Source organism: Malaclemys terrapin, chromosome 14 (genome assembly GCF_027887155.1).
Source record: "Malaclemys terrapin pileata isolate rMalTer1 chromosome 14, rMalTer1.hap1, whole genome shotgun sequence".
NCBI lineage: Eukaryota > Metazoa > Chordata > Testudines > Emydidae > Malaclemys > Malaclemys terrapin.
This window is the reverse complement of record NC_071518.1, coordinates 40,448,101-40,468,156: the sequence shown is the minus strand read 5'-3', so window position 1 is coordinate 40,468,156 and position 20,056 is coordinate 40,448,101. Positions and strand designations below refer to the sequence as shown.

At 54.6% G+C, this 20,056-nt stretch overlaps 1 protein-coding gene and 1 long non-coding RNA gene across 2 annotated transcripts in view; one reads left to right on the top strand and one right to left on the bottom strand.

The window, feature by feature from the left end:
* LOC128849082 (heterogeneous nuclear ribonucleoprotein C-like) overlaps window positions 1-20,056 on the top strand; it is a 42,322-nt gene that overhangs the window by 13,629 nt on the left and 8,637 nt on the right. The window lies entirely within an intron of this gene.
* On the bottom strand, window positions 480-20,050 carry LOC128849083 (uncharacterized). The gene is made up of 3 exons (XR_008447161.1): window positions 12,417-20,050; window positions 12,211-12,338; window positions 480-1,193 (listed from the first exon to the last, which is right to left on the bottom strand). It is a non-coding gene; the product is annotated as an uncharacterized LOC128849083 (long non-coding RNA).

Sequence of the window (20,056 nt, the reverse complement as noted above, 5' to 3'; positions counted from 1 at the left end):
GGCTCTGGATGACGTCTCTAGTCGAGCCACAGGTGACTCCCAGAATGCCTTGCGTCCCACTGTGGGGTTGGAAGGGGTGGGGTGGCGCCAGCAGAGATGGGGTGACCTGCTGATACGCCGTGATGGCTCTCCGCAATGGCACAAGGCCTGCTCTCATGGGAACTCAGCCTCATGTTTTCAAACCTCAGATAAAGTGTCCAAATTACCCATGATCCTCTACTACACCCACTGTATCGGCCTCGCTTTCTACTGGCCGGGGGTCTGAGTGACACAGACTCGCTTTGAGCTCACTGGGGAGCTGGTGCTTTGGGCACCTTCATGTCCCAGGAGGGGCGGATTCCTTGTGGATGGTTTCCTCGCGCCGTTCTCCCTGGGTGGGGGTGGGGGTTTCCTCGCACCGTTCTGCCTGCAGTGGGGGGGGGGGGGGGGGCAGGGTTCCTCGCACCGTTCTCCATAGCTGTCAGAAGGCTGCATCTCAATGGAAACTAGGAGTTCTAAAGGTTAACCTGCTTTAGACATAATATGTTGAAATTCACAGTCCCAGCCCTGGAGATGTTGGTCCCTCTGAGGAAACTGCCAGGCTTGAACTGAGGAGCACAGGTGTTGCCAGACTGGCTTAGACCCAGGTCATAAGAACGGCCAGACTGGGTCAGACCAAAGGCCCATCCAGCCCAGTGTCCTGTCTTCCGATAGTGGCCAATGCCAGGTGCCCCGGAGGGAATGAACAGACAATCATCAAGTGATCCATCCCCTGTCACCCGTTCCCAGCTTCTGGCAAACAGAGGCTAGGGACACCATCCCTGCCCATCGTGGCTAATAGCCATTAATCCTCCATGAATTTACCTAGTCGTTTATTAAATACAGACAGTAGGATTTAAGTGGTTTCAAGTAGTAAGAGACAGAACAAAGTAAGTCACCAAGCAAAATAAAATAAAATGTGCAAATCTATGTCTAATCAAACTGAATACAGATAATCTCACTCTCAGAGATGCTTCAGTAAGTTTTTTCCTCAGACTGGACACCTTCCAGGCCTGGGCACAATTCTTTCCCCTGGTACAGCTCTTGTTCCAGCTCAGGTGGTAGCTAGGGGATTCTTCATGATGGCTCCTCTCCCCTTTGTTCTGTTCCACCCTTTATATATCTTTTGCATAAGGCGGGAGCCCTTTGTCCCTCTGGGTTTCCACCTCCTCCTTCTGAATGGAAAGACACCAGGTTAAAGATGGATTCCAGTTCAGGTGACATGATCACATGTCACTGCAAGACTTCATTACCCACATGCCAGCACACACATATACAGGGAGACTCACAGGCAAAACACAGCCATCTGCAGACAATTGTCCTGGTTAATGGGAGTCATCAAGATTCCAAACCACCATTAATGGCCCACACTTTGCATAATTACAATAGGCCCTCAGAGTTATACTTCATATTTCTAGTTTCAGATACAAGAGTGGTACATTTATACAAATAGGATAATCACACTCAGTAGATTATAAGCTTTGTAATGATACCTTACAAGAGACCTTTTGCATGAAGCATATTCCAGTTACATTATATTTAACTCATTAGAGTCTTTTCATAAAATCATATAGGCTGCACAACGTCACATCTGTCAACTCCTCTTTTTATAAGGGCTGAACTGAAATTCTGGATCCAGGCTGTCACGGAGTATGGGGGACTCAGGGCCCTGCACCCCCGGCTTCCTGCGATTCACCATGACTCTCAGCCAGCCAGTAAAGCAGAAGGTTTATTTAGATGACAGGAACACAGTCCAAGACAGGTCTTGCAGGCACAGACAACAGGACTCCCCTCTTGGGGTCTCAGGGCACCCCAGTCCTTTGGGAGGTCAGAGCCCCATCTGCCTCCCAGCCATTCCACCAGCCAGCTTCTGAAACTCTCCCTTCAGCGACCCCTCCCACAGCCTTTGTTCAGTTTCCTGGGCAAAGGTGTCACCTGGCCTCTAACCCCTTCCTGGGTTCTCATGTTACATGCTCAGGTATTCTCCGTAGGTCAGTCTCCCATCCCCCAATGCAGACTATCCTAGCCAACCTCCCCTGTCAGCATTCCCAGCCCACAGTAAGAACAGGCCCAGTTCGGCGCACAGGCATCCTCAGGCAGTGGGTAATGAGTTGGGTCTGGGACCCTTCTCTGCTCGTGAGCCAGTCCATCCTTCCCACATTAGCATGGAGGTGGCATAACAGAGCCCCTGGGGCAGGACGCGAAAGCACAGACCTTGCCTTTTGCAACCATCACGGTTAACTGGAGCCATAAGGGAAGGAAGGCAGCCTGGCTCGACTCCCCTGCAAGGAGACAGGTGAGTTGGGCAGCCACTGACCTTGCCGAGTAAACGGCCGGAAGTCAGCACTCTCCCTGAGGAGCAGGGCTGGGCTCCGGGGAAGGTAGCGTGTGGAGCAGGAGGGACACTGCCAGCTGGCCAGAGCTCTGTCTTGCTAGAGAGCGCTTGTGCATTGAGCTAACTGTTCTGTCAGTTGCCATGGGGATGGTGTCGCAGCCTGCTGGGATGAAGGCAAAGAGGGGACATCCCTGGCCACATGAGATCCATTGTTGCTGCTCGTCCCCCTCCCCCCCAGCTTATTGCTCAGCAGGCTGCATCTGGGGCACCCCACTTTGTGAGCAGGACAGTGCTCCCCAACATGGCTCAGTTATAGTGCACTACAGAGGCAGGTAACTCAGCAGTGCCTTGCACAGATGAGGAAACCGAGTCAGGGACTTGGCCAAGACCACAGATCAAGTCAGAGCCAAGGGTAGAATCCAGGCTCATGCCCCACCCAGTGGCTCATAATGCTGCATTTCAGTGGGGCAAGTTGTGGGGACCCAGACGGCTCTGCTGCTGAGTAATTGCCTTTCCTCTCCCACCTATGCAGGGCTCATCTCTGCAGCTGGTAAGCTCTTTGGAGCCGGGCCTGTACAGTACCTAGCGTGATGGGGCCCCAGTCTGACACAGGCCTGTAGATGCCATTGTTATACAGTACGTCAATCCTATCGCTGGCTACAGTTCTATACGGAGTGGTGTCCTTCCATATGAACGCACCCTCCCTTGCAGCTCTCCTGACATAGCCACTAGCCCACGCATGTTACCTCTCTGCTCTTCGGGAGCCTGGAGAAACATCCGGCTTGTTAGGAGCTTGGGAGCACTGCCTACACCTCCAGGCCTCTCACTGATTCATTATTCTGTATTGAGAGTCGCCCAGGACGCTTGCCATTTTCCCTCCAGGGAGAGACAGGCCTGCCCCTGTTGTGCATCTTGTGAAGCATGTGGTGGTTTTACTGCTCTCTGGGGGTTAATGCTGTTGACAGCATGAAGCTGAATACTCTGCGGGGCGGGGGGAGGGGGAACACTGTTGCATTAGCCAGGAATCGAACCCAGGCCTCCTGCATGGCAGGTGAGACTTCTTCCACTGCAGGAACCGGCTGACAGCAACCCCAGTGCTTAGCCAGGAGGATTGAGATACTGTAATCACAATTTTTGTCCAGCTCAGCTGCAGTGATGCTGCCGCTCCAACAGCAGGGCTAGGTTCTGGGGGAGGGGTGGGAGGGAACGATCCATTGGAAGGATCCTGCTTTGCTTGTGCTTTGTTCATTCTCAAGGATCCAGGCTGCTTGGGAAGTGGCTCGTGGTACAGCGAGCCCAGTGGGAAATGGCCCGGAGGCGTGCTTGAGGAGAGGCAGCTACTTTCGGGTTCTGCCCTGTTTTACTGCTAGCTTGACAAAGCAGTGTTGGGATTACAAAGAGCTCCATTGTCTGGGGAGAAGATTAGAGGGGGTGGAGTTTTAATTTTTTTTTTAATTGACAAAAATGATTTGGCTGCTGGTGCTTTACTGGGTGGCTGGTCTGGGAGGACTAGGCAGGGGCAACAGGGGGGATTTTCTGTACACTTCAAGCTTGCGCTCTGTTTGCTATCTCCAGCCAGCTGTGAGCTAGGACTGGATGCTGTAGGCGTGGATCTGAAGGACTGACTGTCCCTATAAGAACAGGCCAGAGAGAGAGATCCCCCGATGGAAACTTGGAAAACAAAAGGGCCTGAACAAAGAGTCCCGAAATAACTCCAGGTGCAAACAATAGCAGCAGTGGCAGTGTTGCCTGCATTCCTGGCGGCTGCTCTCCCCTCTGCTGCCAAAGAGCTGCTGCGCTGTGCCTTTAAAAGGAGGGCTGTTGCTATTGTTGTCTGTCGGACCAGCATGAACCATTCCTGAAACCCTCTAAAATACCACAGCCTCCTGCAACCTGAAATCCAGAACCAGCCACGTCCTCTGAGCAAGGCAGGAAGGGGAGCCAACCACCCCCTCCACCCAGGGTGCTTTTGGTTAACGCCCAGTGCTCATCAGCTCTAGGGGAGAGATAGCTCAGTGGTTTGAGTATTGGCCTGCTAAACCCAGGGTTGTGAGTTCAATCCTTGAGGGGGCCACTTAGGGATCTGGGGCAAAATCAATACTTGGTCCTGCTAGTGAAGGCAGCGGGCTGGACTCAATGACCTTTTTGGGGTCCATTCTAGTTCTTATACTATCTCATATCTCCATACATTATTATTATTAGCAATCTGATCAGTGCTCCAGAGCTGTTGTACGTACCCCAGGCTGGGCTCTAGGGCTTTGGGTGATGGTCCTCAGGAAGTGGGGTTGATGATTCTCCCCTTGGAGTCAAAGCCAACCAGCTGGCCCCCACCCCAGCTCGTTAGGGACTGTTGGAGATGCTGTCTTCTGGGCAAGGTTGTCCCCACTTGTGGTGATCAGAGGTCCCCTTGACACTTTTCCTGGAAGTCTCGGGGTCCAGGCCAAATGCCAAGGTAATAACATCTGGCACTTACATCGCTGTTGTCACCCAAAGGTCTCAAAGCATTTGACAAGGATGAATATCGTCATTCCTCATTTTACAAGTGGGGAAACTGAGGCACAGAGAGAGGCCAGGACGCGCCTGCCCAGGTCGCACAGCTAGTCTGGGACAGAGCAAAGAGCAGAACCCAGCCCCCTGGCCCCACCTAGTTTTGTCATTTAACCATGAGACCAGGAATGGATAACGGGTAGCCAAGGGGCTGCAGCTGGCCCCTAGACATGTTGTTGGGCCCGCCAGCCGAGAGAGGAGGCGGCACCACCATCTCTGCCCGGAGGGAGGGAAGGGGTGAGAGGCTCTGCCAGCACTGAGCGGCAGACAGCGAAAGGAGGCAAGAAGTGACTTTTCCCACCGCCCTGAGCCCGCACCTGCTGGAGCCAGAGAGGGAGGCGGGTCCCAGCAGGCTTCCTGCGGGATGGCCCTGGTGGACAGTGCCCAGGGGCAGTGGGGACCAGGGCAAAGGCAGGTTGGGGACCTGGCCTTGTCCCCCTTCCCGAAACCAGGGAGCTGAACACAGGCGGGCTGGCGCATGTGACGCCGCTGCGGGACCTGCTGCTCCGACGCGCTGCCCTGGGACAGCACGGCCCGCTTTCCTCCTCGACCGCGACAGCCCGCCAAAGAGTGAGAGTGGAGTGTGTGGCTCTCTGCCCATCCCTGGGTCAGCCCCTTCTGCCGCCTCGGCAGTGTCAGTAGAACGTGCTCGTCTTCACATCCCACCCTACAGCTCGGTGCCAGGTGCCGGGATCCCTGCAGCTGTCACTGGCTCCCTCTCTCGGAGCTCTCCCAGCTCGTTGCAGCTGTTCGTGGAGCCAAGATCTGGCCCCAAACTCCGACCTCTTTTCATGCCATGAGCCCCGTGCACAACCTGGGCCTCCCTCTCCCTTGCGTCTGATGGCGCTGGAGCCCAGCAAGGTAGCGAAGAAAGGGTCCCAGGGGTTGGATGCCACTTCAGAGCACGCTCCTCTACGGCCAGAAATATCCGCTTTGTAGTGGAATCTCTCCGCGCTCTCTGTGGACTCTCCTTTCCCACTACGGGGGATGCTGGGAGGGGGGTCACGTCAAATCTTCCTGCTGAAATATGGCTGTGCAGCTCATAGGGCTCGCCCCCACTCCTTCGCCTTGATTTTCAGCAGCAGCCCAAGGTGCTTGTTTCAAACGATATTTTGGATGCTGGGGAGAGGATGCCTTTGCACCGCCTGTGCTCAGGAGAGCCAAGCAGGAGAGCAGGGGCGGGGAGAGGGGATCCGTCGCTTACAAAGGTGTTGCAGAATGAATGAGCTACGGAGCCACTGTGTGAACTCTCCTGTCTTCCTCACCCCCCCCGAATGCCAGAATTCAAGATCCTGAGCTGAACATCCCAGGATTTGGGGTTGTTCACCTGGGGGCTTGGGCTTGGTCTGGGGGGAGTTTGGATCTGGAACCACTCTCCTGCTGGGTGCAGCATAGTCAGGCTCTGACCCCACTCTTGTTCAAACGTTTCCCTCCCAAAGTACGCAGATGAGGGGGGCAGGGAGGGCGTTTCCCCTCCCACTGCTGGAAGCGCTTTGAAATATGGTTTGGAATTACATTTTCAAGGAGGGACCACAGGGCCTGAGGAGAGAACAGCTCAGTCTAATGGGGACTGGGACCAGGGGCAGAACGCCCTGGGCCAATAGGCCTGAGGCACGTGGTTGCAGAAACTGAAGAGGAGGCCTCCTCGGATTCCTGGCTGTGTTTTGTAGCCGTTGCTTGAATTCCCCAGCGCGGGGTGGGTGGGTGGGTGGGTGTGTGTGTGTGTGTGTGTGTGTGTGTGCGTGTGCGTGCGCGCGCAATGGAAGGGGTCTTGTTTTGCTATGTGTGCGCTCACATGTTCCAAGATTCCTTGTTGGCTGGGGAATTCCAGCTCTCATTGGCCGCCTGTAGCATGTGGGCTAGAGTCCTTCCTGCACCCTGAAATAGCTGTTGGAGGCTTAACATATAGGAGAAGGGGAGATAAGCCCCTGGCACTATCCTGCTCTGACCTTGGAACACCGTGTCCTGGCTTCTCAAGCTTCCCCAATGCGTCGTGGTTGGGTGCGGGCGTTTCAGCAGCACTGTAGTGCAGAGGCTGCCTCTCCTGCCGTACGGGGCCAATGGCCTGTGTGACCAAGTGGGGATTTCCCCTTCTTACGTTGTATGTGAGTCTTATTACTGAGCCTATGTGAGTTTTACTGTTTTGCATGAATACGGTGCATGCCTCAGTTTCCCTGTGTGCTGCACCAATACCTCGGTGGTGGGAATAGCGGTGTGTGACTTTGGCTGAGACCTCTGGGGCAGGTGAGGCTGCTCCTGCTGCCTGTACGTATGCTATGACTGGTGCCCTTCGTAACCTGAAACCCAGGAGGGAGTGCAACCAGGTGACGACCAGGTGACTCTTTGCGGGAAGCAAGACAAAGACCAGGAGGAGGAGCAACGGGGGCAGGGGGGGTCAGAGGTCGGGTTGCTGGAAGCGGGCAGTCTGTTTGGGGCACTGGAAGAGGGAGAGTCCAGGGCATCTGGCCCAGGACTCCCCAAGATAGGACGTGGCTGAAAGTCACCGATGTCTGTAATAGCAAGCTCTGTTCTACACTTTGCTCCTGTCGACTAATAAACCTTCTGTTTTACCGACTGGCTGAGAGTCACGTCTGACTGCGGAGTTGGGGTGTGGGGCTCTCTGGCTTCCCCAGGAGCCCCGCCCGGGCGGACTCGCTGCGGGAAGTGCACGGTGTGGAAGGGGATGCTGAATGCTCCGAGGTCAGACCCAGGAAGGTCGAAGCTGTGTGAGCTTCTTGCCCTGGCGACAGTCCTCTCAGAGAGAGGAGACTCCCCCAGAGTCCGGACTGGCTTCGTCTGGAGCAGTTCCAGAGCATCGCCCAGTGACTCAGTGACAGTCTGTCCCTGGAAGCCGTCAATGGGTGACACGGCCCACGAAGGATCAGGGATCCTGGATATCCAGTTGGGATTTCAGCCATAAAAATAGTTCCTTGTGTACTGCTCCTAAAACCAGCTCCCAGACCCTGTGACCACAGACTTCTAATAGACTCATAGTAATTAGAGATGAGAAAATTCTTAGCTCACCGGTGCCACCTGTCTGCATCCAATACCGGTTTTTAAGATTGGGAAACTGAGGCACGGTGCTCTTTCCAGGATCACCAATTGAGTCAGTGGCAGAGGCAGGACTCACCTCCCCCCTCTCATGGCCTAGTAGGTAGGGGGAGAGAGACTGGGACTGAGCCCCACCTCTGCCCCTGACCTGGTGGGTCACTTCCTCTCTCTGTGCCTTCGTTTTCCCCTCCTTTCTGTCTTGTCTAGTCTGTCAGCTCTTTGGCTCTTGCAGTCTGTTTGTACAGTGCCATGCACCATGGAGCCCTGACCTCAGCTGCGATACTGTGATAGAAATGAAATAATCGAACCAGACAACAGGAGGATTATGATCCCCAGTTTACAGATTCGGAGCTAGCCCCGGTGCCATTAAGTGACTCGCCCAAGGTCATACCAGGATTCTGGGGCACAGACAGGAATTGAACCCGCTCTCCTGAGTTCCAGGGGCCCACCAGGCTAATTCTGGTGGATGGGTGGCGTAGCGCGAGGGTCCCTGTGTCCTTCAGCAGTGCAGCATGTGTGTTCTGAGGGTGCTAACTCACGGCTAAGGCTATGTTTTAGTCACACGTATTTTTAATAAAAGTCGTGGACAGGTCACGGGCATAAAAAAAAAATTCACGGCCTGTGACCTGTCCATGACTTTTACTATATACCCCTGACTAAAACTTGGTGCTCGCTGCGGGTGCTGGGGAGACGGTGGCGCATGGCCCGGGACCCCCGGTGGTGCTGGGGGAGGGGGCAGGAGGCGGTGCGTGGCCCGGGATCCCCGGTGGTGCTGGGGGAGGGGCCGGGCGGCGGTGCGTGGCCCGGGATCCCCGCTGGTGCTGGGGGAGGGGCCGGGCGGCGGTGCGTGGCCCGGGATCCCCACTGGTGCTGGGGGATGGAGGGCGGGCGGCAGCGCGTGGCCCGGGACCCGCGCTGGGGGATGGAGGGCGGGCGGCGGCACGCGGCCCAGGACCCCCGCTGGTGCTGGGGGAGGGAGGCCGGGTGGTGCCGCGCGGGCTAGGACCCCCGCTGGTGCTAGTGGGGGGGGGGGGGGGGTTGGCGGGGCTGGCCGGCTTCCTACCTGGCTCCAACTGGCATGGTCCTGCAGCTTCTAGGGGGAGGAGCGGCCAGGGAGGCTCCCGGTACAAGCGCCGGCTCCATAGCTCCCATTGGCTGGGAACCACAGCCAATGGGAGCTGTGGGGGTGGAGCCTGCGGGCGCAGGTAGCATGCGGAGTCCCAGCTCCTCGGCCTAGGAGCTGCAGGGACATGCTGGTGGGAACCAGGGAGCCTCTTCCCCAAGGTAAGCGCCACCCCACAGCCTGGTGCACGTGGCCCTGATGGACCATACGATTAAGTCTGTGTCTCCAGTTCCGTCGGTACAAACCTCTTGGAATTGACAACCACCAGTACCGACGCCATCCACGCCACGGATCTCCGTGTCCGACGCAGTGCCAGGGCTCCGCTGCCCTGTTCTCCCAGAGCATTGGACTCAATGACATCTCCATGCCGTGCACCATCTTTCTCCACATCACAGTCAGATAGTGAGCAAGGGCACTTGGGTTCCACCATTCGTCCTGCCCTCCATAGGGGCCCAATTTCATCAGGGACACCAGACGTACTGCCTGCCCAACTCTCAACCTCCATGGTTTGGGCAGCCATAGTACCAGCCACCAGCCCCCTTCCTCAAGGGCCGTTCTGGGACTCCTGGCAGGCCCAGAGGCAACAAGACTCCCAGACCCCTAGTGTGGTGTACCAGCAGGCAAGGAGGCACCCTCCTTCCGCTGTGACGTCAAAGGTTGGGAACCTCCTGGGCACTTGGGGGAGGAAGTTGAGGCTGAAGCAGAAAGGGAAGACACCCTTCAAGCTGGTCTCTCGTTGTCCTCACCTGACGAGGTGGTGATGCCCCCTCTGCCATCCATGGTGGATGATTTTAAGTCATTCCAGGACTTAGCTCAGAGCATGGCAGAAGCCCTGCAAATACAGCTGCACCAAGTGACTGAGTCTCACCACAAACTGGTGGCCATTCTACACTCTTCCACCTCTGCCAGAGTGGCCCTCCCAGCTGAGAGGCGCTCCTGGCTCCTGCCAGAGTTGTGGCAGACCCCTGTATCCGTCCCGCTGACATGCAAGCGAACAGACAAAAAGTATTATGTGCTGGCTATGGGCACGAAATTTCTATTCTCCCACCTGCCTCCCAATTCCATTATTGTGGATGCAGTTAATTCTAGGAGCTCCAGACCGCATTAGATGCGGCACACGTGGCGGCACGTTCAAGTTCCGCAGCCGTGATTATGAGAAGGGCCTCATGACTGCAGTTGTCTGCTTCCCTAAAAAGGTCCAACCCACGGTGGAGGCCCTTCCCTTTGAGGGAATGAAGCTGTTCACTGAAAAGACAAATGTTCCTTTCACACATTGAAGGATTCTTGGGTGACCCTTTGTTCCCTAGGGATACATGCCGGCCCACAAGAGAAAATACAGCCTTCAGCCGCTGTTTAAGTCCCGGTCATCGCAGTACGTGCCTCAGTGCTCATCACAGGGATCTTATGGGCCACAGAGAAAGAAATCAAGGTTCACCAAGCGAAAGCAATCGGGACCACAGCTGTCTTCATCTCACCCCTCAACCTCCAAGTGGCAGTTTTGACGGGTTGGTCGAGGTGAACATTCCTCACCACCTTACGCTGGGAAACCCCACTCCTCCTTTTGGAGACCGCCTTGCCCCATTCCTCAGCATCTGGGAACGGGTAACCTCTGACAAGTGGGTGCTGGAGATCATCCAGAATAGATATGCCATCTACTTCTCCTCCCTTCCCCATCCTGCTTCAGGGACCCTTCTCATGAGAGTTGGCTACGTCAAGCGGTAAACCATCTCCTCGGTCTCTCCTCGTTGATAGTGCTATCCAGCCCCCAAATCTTGGCCAGGCATTGCCTTCAGCTTCTGGGGCACATGGCCGTGGGCACATCTGGTATTGCTCATGCCAGACTACACATGAGATGCCTTCAAGCATGGTTGGGTTTGATTTACAGGCTGAACAGAGACAATGTGGCAAGCTTCTATCCATGCCCACCAGGGTCATGCAATCCTTAGACTGAGAAATGTGTGTACGGGAATCCCGTTTGCTCAATCTTCCAGATCCCTTCTCCTGACCACCGACGCATCCTTCATAGGATGGGGAGCACATATTAGTGGTCATACAATACAGGGCAAATGGTCTGTTGTGGAGACAGGCCTCCGGTCAACCTGCTCAAGCTCAGAGCAGTCAGAAATGTGCGCGCTCCCTTCCTCCTGCTGATCAGGGAAACGCACACAGAGGTCATGACGGACAACCTGGCCCTTACATATTACATGAACTGGCAGGGAGGTGCCAGGTCTCATTCCCTGTGTGTACAAGCACTGAAGCTGTGGAACCAGTGCATCTCCCATAACGTCTTAATATCGGTGACCCTACCGTCCCCGAGTCCCCAGGCGATGCTCTGGGACTGCTCCAGACGAAGCCAGCCAGGACTCTGGGGGAGCCTCCTCTCTGAGCAGACTGTCTCCAGGGCAAGAAGCTTCCACAGCTTCAACCTTCCTGGGTCTGACGTCGGAGCATTCAGCATCCATTCCACACCGTGTGCTTACCGCAGCGCGTCCGGCCAGGCGGGGCTCCTGGGGAAGCCAGAGGGCTCTGCACCCCAACTCTGCAGTCAGACGTGACTCTCAGCCAGTCGGTAAAACAGAAGGTTTATTAGTCAACAGGAACACAGTGTAGAACAGAGTTTGCTATCACAGAAATCACTGATTTTTTCAGCCAAGTCCATCTTGAGGGGAAGGGAGCCCCCTGAGTCACAAGCCAGCCAAGACTGACCCACTTCCAGCTGCCTGTCCCCTGCCCGTTGCACCTCCTTCAGCCTTTGACTCGCTTCCTGGGCCAAGAGTCATCTGGTCGCATCCCCCCTCCTGGGTCTCAGGTTACGAAGGGGCGGCCACAGCATCCGTGCAGGCAGCTGGAGCAGCCCCCACAAAAGTCACACCCCCTTATTCCCACCACCTAGACACAGGGAAACTGAGGCACAGACAGCATTCATGCAAAACAGTAAGACTCACATAGGCTCACATACAACATAACAAGGGAAAATCCCCACTTTGTCAGACCTACCTACTGGGAATACACAACACAACGGCCGACAGTCTCAGCCGCAAATTCCCACGTGACCATGAATGGGAGATAGTCAGCGATTCTACATGACATATTCCAACAATAGGGGATGCCAGTAATAGACTTGTTTGCTGCTCACCAGAAAAAGAAATGTCCACAGTACTGCTCCAGGGTGGGGATCGGACGACACTCCATGGTAGATGCTCTCCTTCCTTGGGACAAAGGCCTTCTTTACGCCTTCCCCCGTTCCCACTATTACTGAAAGTCCTGTTGAAGATAAAAATGGAAAAAGCAAAGATCATTCTGATTGTCCCGACCTGGCCCAGGCAGACGCAGTATCCTTACCTGGCGCAGCTGGGATGATGTCTGCTGATGACTCTACCTCCTATCGCAGAATGAGGGTCACACCCTCCTCCCCAATCTGCAGATCCTGCAACTCAAAGCATGGCTCCTTCATGGTTCCGACACACAGAAACATCTTGCTCTGAGGAGGAACAGGAGGTGCCGTTACACAGTAGAAAGGGCACTACTTGTCATACCTACCTTCAGAAATGGAAGAGGTGCCAGCCCAAGGGGTCACCCCTAATTCAGCCACCCTACCGGTGGTCCTAGACCACCTGTTAAGCTTAAAGAAATCACATCTCTGTATTAGCTCGCTGAAGGTTCATTTAGCATCAGTTGCAACCTTCTACCAGCAGGTAGAAGGCTACTCAATCCTCTCCCACCCAACTATAAAGAGGTATAGCAAACCTCTTCCCACAACCCAGGCCCCCACTCCCTAACAGCACCTCAACCTAATGTGAAAAGAACTGACTAGACCGCCATTTGAGACATGGCCTGTTGTTCACTAACTCAGAAAGCGTTCCTCATTGCCATCGCTTCGGCCAGGATAGGGGAAATACGAGCTTGGATGGCGCATCCCCTTTTTACTGTGTTCTTCCCTGGCAAAGTCACACTCAGACCCCATCCGAAGTTCACCCCTAAAGTGTCTTCTGCATTTCACATGAATCAACTTATGCAGCTTCCACCATTTTATCCCAAACCTCCTGAGGACAACAGGGAAGCCATCCTCCCTATGCTCGACGTGGAAAAAGCTTTGGCCTTCTATTTGGACAGAACAAAGACCTTTAGAAAATCTCTTAAACTCTTCCTCTCCGTTGCAGATAGATCAAAGGGTGTAGTGATCTCAGCTCAGCGGCTCTCCACGTGGGTCTCTGGCTGTATTAAATTCTGCTACCAATTGTGTGGGGTAACACCCCCATCTTCAATATGCACACATTCCATGAGGTCAATCTCTTCGTCAATCACCTTCTCCAAGGTCCCCCTGTCACCCACCTAGCTGCTCTGCAGATCTCTATCTGTGCATACCTTTGTATGGCACTATGGGGGATTCGGCTACAGACGCCCAGTTTGGTGCCACAGGACTGTCGTCTATATCAGACTTGACTCGGAAGTCCCATCCTCCAGTGGTGGATACTGCTCGGGAGTCACCTACATTGGAGCACTTATAGGGACATTACTTGACGAAGAAGATACCTTGTGCCCTAACGATGATTGTTTGAGATGTGTCCCCCTGTGGATGCTCCACGACCCACCCTCCTCCCCTTTACTTCAGTTCCCTCTGGTTGACTGTGCGGTCGAGAAGGAACGGAGGAGGGAAATGCCCACGCAGGCTGGCAAGCCTTGTGGTGAGTGAGGTAACGCACGTGCGGGACAGACTATTGAAATTCTCCGATCGGCAGTGTGGGGCGCACACATTCCTACAGTGGAGCACCCATAGGGGAGGCACATCTCAAAGAACCATTGTTACTGCACGAGGGTGAGTAACTTCTTCTTGCTAATGGGGAAAACACATTCTGAACAGATCAGCTCAGATTTTGTTCTGTGGTTTATTGAACTGAATAATGAGTCAACAGAAATATTCACTCCCGTGAATGCTTTGCCTGGTTGCAGCCAGCTGTTGCGTGGTGGTTGGTGGAGGAGTGGAACATGTTCTCTCCCCACTCTTATTCTCCTGATGATGTGGCCCCTGTGTTACCAGATTTGCCTGTGACTTTGGGGTTCGCTTATTTATTGGGGGGGGGGGTGTTTCTGTAATTCTGTCAATGTACTACTTGTGTCCTCACAGGGAGCTCTATTCCTGCAAGTCCCCCTCCCAGTGGAGCTCTGCTGCAGGACCTAGGTTCCCCAGGGCAGGGTTCTTCCGGCCCCAGGATCAGACGAACACACACATGAACAGAGCGCGTCTGAGAAGACTGAGTTAATCAGCACTCCCAAGCTGACCCCCTAGATGTCCCTGGACTCAGCAGGTTGGATCGAGCTGCACCTCTAAGCTGTCACCCTCATCTGCCGTGGGCACCGCACCAGAGTACAGCCCGCCTGAGCAGGCTGGGTCAAGCAGCACTTCCAAGCTGTCACCCTCATATGTCATATTTAGCATGGCCCTGTCCTCACATTCACGTTACAAGGGTTCTGGTCGTAACCCACTTGATGAGCAAACCCCACAGCGTTTTTGGGCGCTGCAGGGATCTTTAGCTTAGATACGAGGAGTGTTGCTGCAGAGCGAATGAGGAAACCAAAAAACCCCATGAAGGCGGACGGGGGCGGAGAAGCAACCAGCTTAACCATGAGAGTTATTTATTGCCAGGTACTAACGAGAGGGGAGCCGAACAAACAAGACCGTTATAATATTAAATCCAGCTTAAATTTGATTATAAAAGTCAGGTTTAGAAAACTGTAACTGATCACACAAGTCAGGGTCAGAAGGCTATGCCTAGAGAGAGAGAGAGCTGGGTTCTCACCACTCCACGAAGCTTGAATCGATCGGGGGTCCCAGGTGGTGGTGGTAGCTGAGGGGCTGGAGTGCTGGAGACAGGCAGAGCCCCCAGCATGATCAGTCAGGAGAAGATGAAGTCCCAGTGGAACAGATGCAGATTTTGGATCCAGGCATCAGAACACTTACTTGAGCAGGGTAGGGGTTTTTGTAAGGAAAGAACAATGGTTCAAGCGAGAACACTAGATCTGTTTATGGGTAAACTGATGGCTCAAGGGAGGATACCAAAGTTGTTTTGTTCAGGCTAGACCATAGGAACTGATCATTCCTGGCTATGGGTGGTGTTCCTTCCAGGGAGCTCACAATGCAATTAGGCAGCTTCAGTATTTTGGATACCAATAAAGGGTTTATTACTAGAATTGGTCTGATAACTACTGAGCTGGGTGTGTTCAGGCATGGGTTCATTAACATCTGGTGCAGAGATCCCCCATCATGCACTGCTTCCCTGGTCCCAGAGTTCCGGGCGGTTCTTGCCTTGAAGTCTCCATTCTGTATGGTAATGGAGATGCCTCCCTGTCCCACCTCCGAAGCAAATGAGGCCAGGGGAGTTGCCTTAATCTGTCACCCTTGTCCGGAGGGGTTTAGGGGTGTCTCCCATGGCCTTTTCATTGCTTTTTGTAAGTCTTTCTTCTGATCGGCTTTGGTTCAAGCAAAGGCTGGGGAAGGGGATGATCTTTTGTGAGTCAGACAGGCTGGATACTGCAGCCCAACCAGGTTCCTGGTTCCCCAAGAACACAGAGCTGATAGGTAACATCTATGCCCAGCCAGAAGCCTCCTGCATTCTCACTTCTGGTTCCCCCAAACTTTTACACCATGGTGTCACCTCTCATTCTTTGCCCTTCATCAGCCCCTTCTAGCCAAGGATCTCCAAAGCACTTTCCAAACATGAATGAACTAAAACTCAAAACCATTTTTCTGGGTGAGGTGAGGATCATTATCCCTGTTATACAGAGGGGGAAACAGAGGCAACGAGATGGGAACTGACTCCTCTAAAATCATACAGTGGCGCTGTGGGAGAACCGAATTCAGATGTCCTGATTCCCAGCTCTGTGTCTCCATCACAAGCCCTTCCTTCGGCTCCGATGTTTCTGCTGATGTAATAGAAACACTGGACCGCAGGAAACTTGCTGTGGACTTCTGCAGCCTTCTCCCGCCCCGGCACCTCGCAGAGCGGGGACACTCCACAGCGAAGCTTCACATTAGTATTCATCCCACAGCTGCTGACTCTGCCAAACTACAGCATCTGTTATTACATCCTTCATGCAGCCCCCAAACTTCTGGTTCATGGTGCATGATTTATCACAGGCATGCTGGCTTCTCGCCTTGGCGATGCTCTCTGACAGATTGCTTCTTAATTTGGAGCTGAAAGACCAGATAGTGTGTGCACAAAACCCGAAACCATGAAATTTAACATCAGAAACCTGTAACTGCAGATTCCCAGATAACGGGTCCTGCTCAGACTGCTCGAAGGGGGCTCCTCTCTGTCTAAACTCCCTGCTGAGACACAAACACGCTCAGTAATAGACTTCCTGGAGGGGTCTAAATGCCCTGAGAATCCAGAGTGAGCCTCAGTGGCAGTGTCCCACACAGCCAGAGACACCCCTTCGGTGCCCGTCTCCCCCAGAAGGCCGTTCCTGTCCCATTTGTACTGAAAAATTCCTGGGTTTGACAAAAGCCATAATTCCATTTTTATTGATTTTTTCCCCCCTAATTTTGGAAGTGCGGGAACACGCTAGATCCAGCTCCCCGCTCCGGAAGGAGAGATGAGTGTCCCGGGTGACCTCGCCGCCATCTCCCCTTTCTGACTGGGGAGCTGGGTCAGTGCTGGTATACGTCGTGTCGTCCGTTTTGCGCCTGCCGCATACAATACCAGCTTTACAGATCGCATGGAGAGTCGTGACAGGAGGCTGGGCACGAACTGCTGAGCCGCCCTCTGTCACGCCAGCTCCTATTAAGGGAAGTAAATCGGAGCTGGCTAGAGAAACCTGTTCCTGAAACAGCTCCCAGCCTGATTAGTCTGGGGCTCCAGAAAAGCTTGGGGGGACAGACACAAGAGGGGAAGCCAGGAGGATGGGAGCTCTTCTCTCCTGGCTCCAGAGGCTGGGAAGTCCTTCAGCCTGAAGCCCCCATGCTGTATATGATGGGAAGGTGGTGGGATTGCACCGGTGATTGCTGAACTTGAGGGTCTGTGGGAGGTTTTTGGAGCAGAGCAAGGGGGGCCGTTCTATGCCCTGTTACACGTGCGGGCTTGTCCAGGATCCTGAGCCAACGCGAGAGTTTGGTGGCCCAGAGATGGAAGAGCCCCTGCAGTGGCTGGTAAAGCAGCAGGAGGAGATGCAGAAGGCTATGCAAAGCTTGAAGCAATCCCCCCAGGTGGAGAGGCAGGATTTGCTTACCTGGCAGGCCGAGCAGCAGAAAAGCCTGCAGGAGCAGGCCAACATACAACAGAAGCTCCTGCAGAGGATGGCATCTGGGCACAGGACTATGGAAGATGGTCCCCGCGGATGACCCAGATGAATTCCTCCACACTTTCAAGAGGGTAGCCATGGGGGCTGGATGGGATAGGGCACCCTATCTAGCAGGCGAAGCCCAAGTGGCTTAAATGCTCCTGAGTGAGGAGCAGGCCAGGAAATACGATGTGGTAAAGCCGGCTGTCCTGCATTGGGTGGGACTGTCCTCTGAGAAATACCGCCAGAAGTTACGGTCAGCAAGGGGGTGTGTGGGCGGCCCTGGGCGTTCGCCCAGAGGTTGATGGACTGGGCCACCCGCTGGCTGAGACCCAGCACCCAAAGTGTGGGGGGGATTATGGACGCGTTGGTCCTAGAACGGTTCCTACAGGGCCTCCCCGACAGCATACGAGTATGGGTTACGTGGCATCAACCGAGTATGGTGCCGGGGCCATGAAGCTGACTGAGGAGTATGCGCAGGCCAATTTCCCCAGGAAAGAGGGACGACCATATAAAGACTTGGAGTCTGGGAGAAAGCCCAGAGAGGAAAAGGGAAGGCACCCAAGGAGCTCCCCCTGGGGCCTGACCATTTAAGAACATACGAACGTCCGTACTGGGTCTGACCAAAGGTCCATCCAGCCCAGTATCCTGTCCTCTGACAGTGGCCAATGCCAGGTGCCCCAGAGGGAGTGAACCTAACAGGTTCAAGTGATCTCTCTCCTGCCATCCATCTCCACCCTCTGATAGACAGAGGCTAGGGACATAACAAGGGGGACAGCCTGTACTTGGAGTGTGGCTGTGCTGAGTTTTGCAGCTGGGCTAACGCTGGAAGGCAGGGGAAAGGGCAGAGATTGTCCATCGTTCCGGTGATGGTGGGGAGGAAACCCCAGAGGGGCCTGGTAGATACGGCCTCTGCCTGGTTTCTTATCCAGAGAGGGCTGGTAAAGCCACACTGGATGGTTCCTGGAGCCAAGATGAACCTTGAATGTGTCCAGGGGGATGAGAGACAGTCCCTGTGTCCCAGGTGCCCCTTGAGGTCTGGGGCAGGTTCCAGTGGAGACGGGTCGGGGTAGTGGAGAGGCTGCCTTATCCACTGGTGTTGGTCATGGACTGGGACCCATTCCCAGGAGGGAAAGGAGGTGGTGGGAGGAAGACTACGGTGGGGAAAAGGGGAGGTCCCCCGAAGAAGGAGGTGGAACCACCTAAACCACAAAGCTCCAGTAGAGAGGGAGACCAGTCCCCTCAGGAAATTGCAGTGAAAAGCCCTAGACAACAGAGCCCGAGTCGGGAAGGAAGTGAGGAAGGAGGGATGGGGGAGACATCCCGCCCAAGACCCTTAGCAGAGGAGAAAGGCCCACCGGAGCTCTCTACAAGGCGACCCCCAGGAGAAGAGACCCAGGTCCCTGCTTGTGGGTTTGAGAAACCTGAGGCCCTGGGTGTCCAGGGGGAAGTAGGGACCAAACCCCGAACCCCTGCCGGAACGGAAGGGGGAAAAGGATGGGGAACACACCCGGGGGTGTGAATGGTGTGAGGACCTGTGGGTTGCAGTGGACCTATGGGGGTATCCACCCCCCACACAGTGTAATTTCTGCGGGTAGGGGGTAAATGAATCCCACAAGGAGGACCCCGGGAGGTCACCCGAAGGTAGAAGGAGATCTCCCCTGGAGTGCCCAATCCGGTAGAGGGGATGGGGAAGGACGAACCTGGCAGTTAGGTAAGGGGGGGAGGTGTGTGACAAGGTGCTGGGTACGAACTGCTGAGCCAGCCCTGTGCCACACCAGTTCCAGTTCCGGGAGGTAAATCGGAGCTGGCTAGAGAAACCTGTGCCTGAAACAGCTCCCAGCCTGATTAGCCTGGGGCTCCCGAAAGGCCAGACAGAAGAGGGGAAGCTGGAGACTGGGAGCTCCTCTCCTGGCTGCAGAGGCTGGGAAGTCCTTCGGCCTGAAGCCCCCAGGCTGTATATGGTGAGAAGGGGGTGGGCTTGCACCCTGTAAATAAACTGCACTGGTGACTGCTGAACCTGAGGCTCTGGGAGTGGTTTTTGGAGCAGAGGCAGGACCAAGGGGGGGCCCTGCTGTGCCCTCTTACAAGAGTTGTCAGCGTTGAAAGCAAATCAAAGTTGGGCAGCTGCTTTTCATGCTGAAGTGGGTTGAAAAGGGAAAGTGGTAGCTGACTGTGTTTCCGAACATGAGGGGTTTTCTGACAGCTTCCAAAGCCAAAAGCAGCAGAAGAGAGCGATCCGTACCCCGAGATTTATCCAGCAAACGGCAACGGTCAGTTCTTGCACCCGTACCCCCATTCTTTGTCATTTTTATAATAAAAACTAATAAATTTCCAGGAAATTTTAAATAAAACACCCACCCACCAAAGGCCTTATAACCCAGCCAGCCCCTCCGGACTGTTCCTCCTAGCTAATCCAGAGACACCCACAATTGCAAATATCACAGTGGCCTGCAGATGCTGCTCGCTGCTGATCCCTCCCCATGATCTAGAGATGCCCCCTACTCCACATGGTAATCCCCACGCTGTGTAAGCAGAGAAATCTCACCAACTACGCATTGCTGCATCCTCCTGGGAATTCCCAGGCCCCATGGCTGTGTGGCATTGCTGGGATGGGGGCATGGGGGAGGCACAGCTACCATCATGCTCACCACTGCGAATGATTCGTTCTCACCTCCCTTGCTATCTTCTCTCTCCTTCTGCAG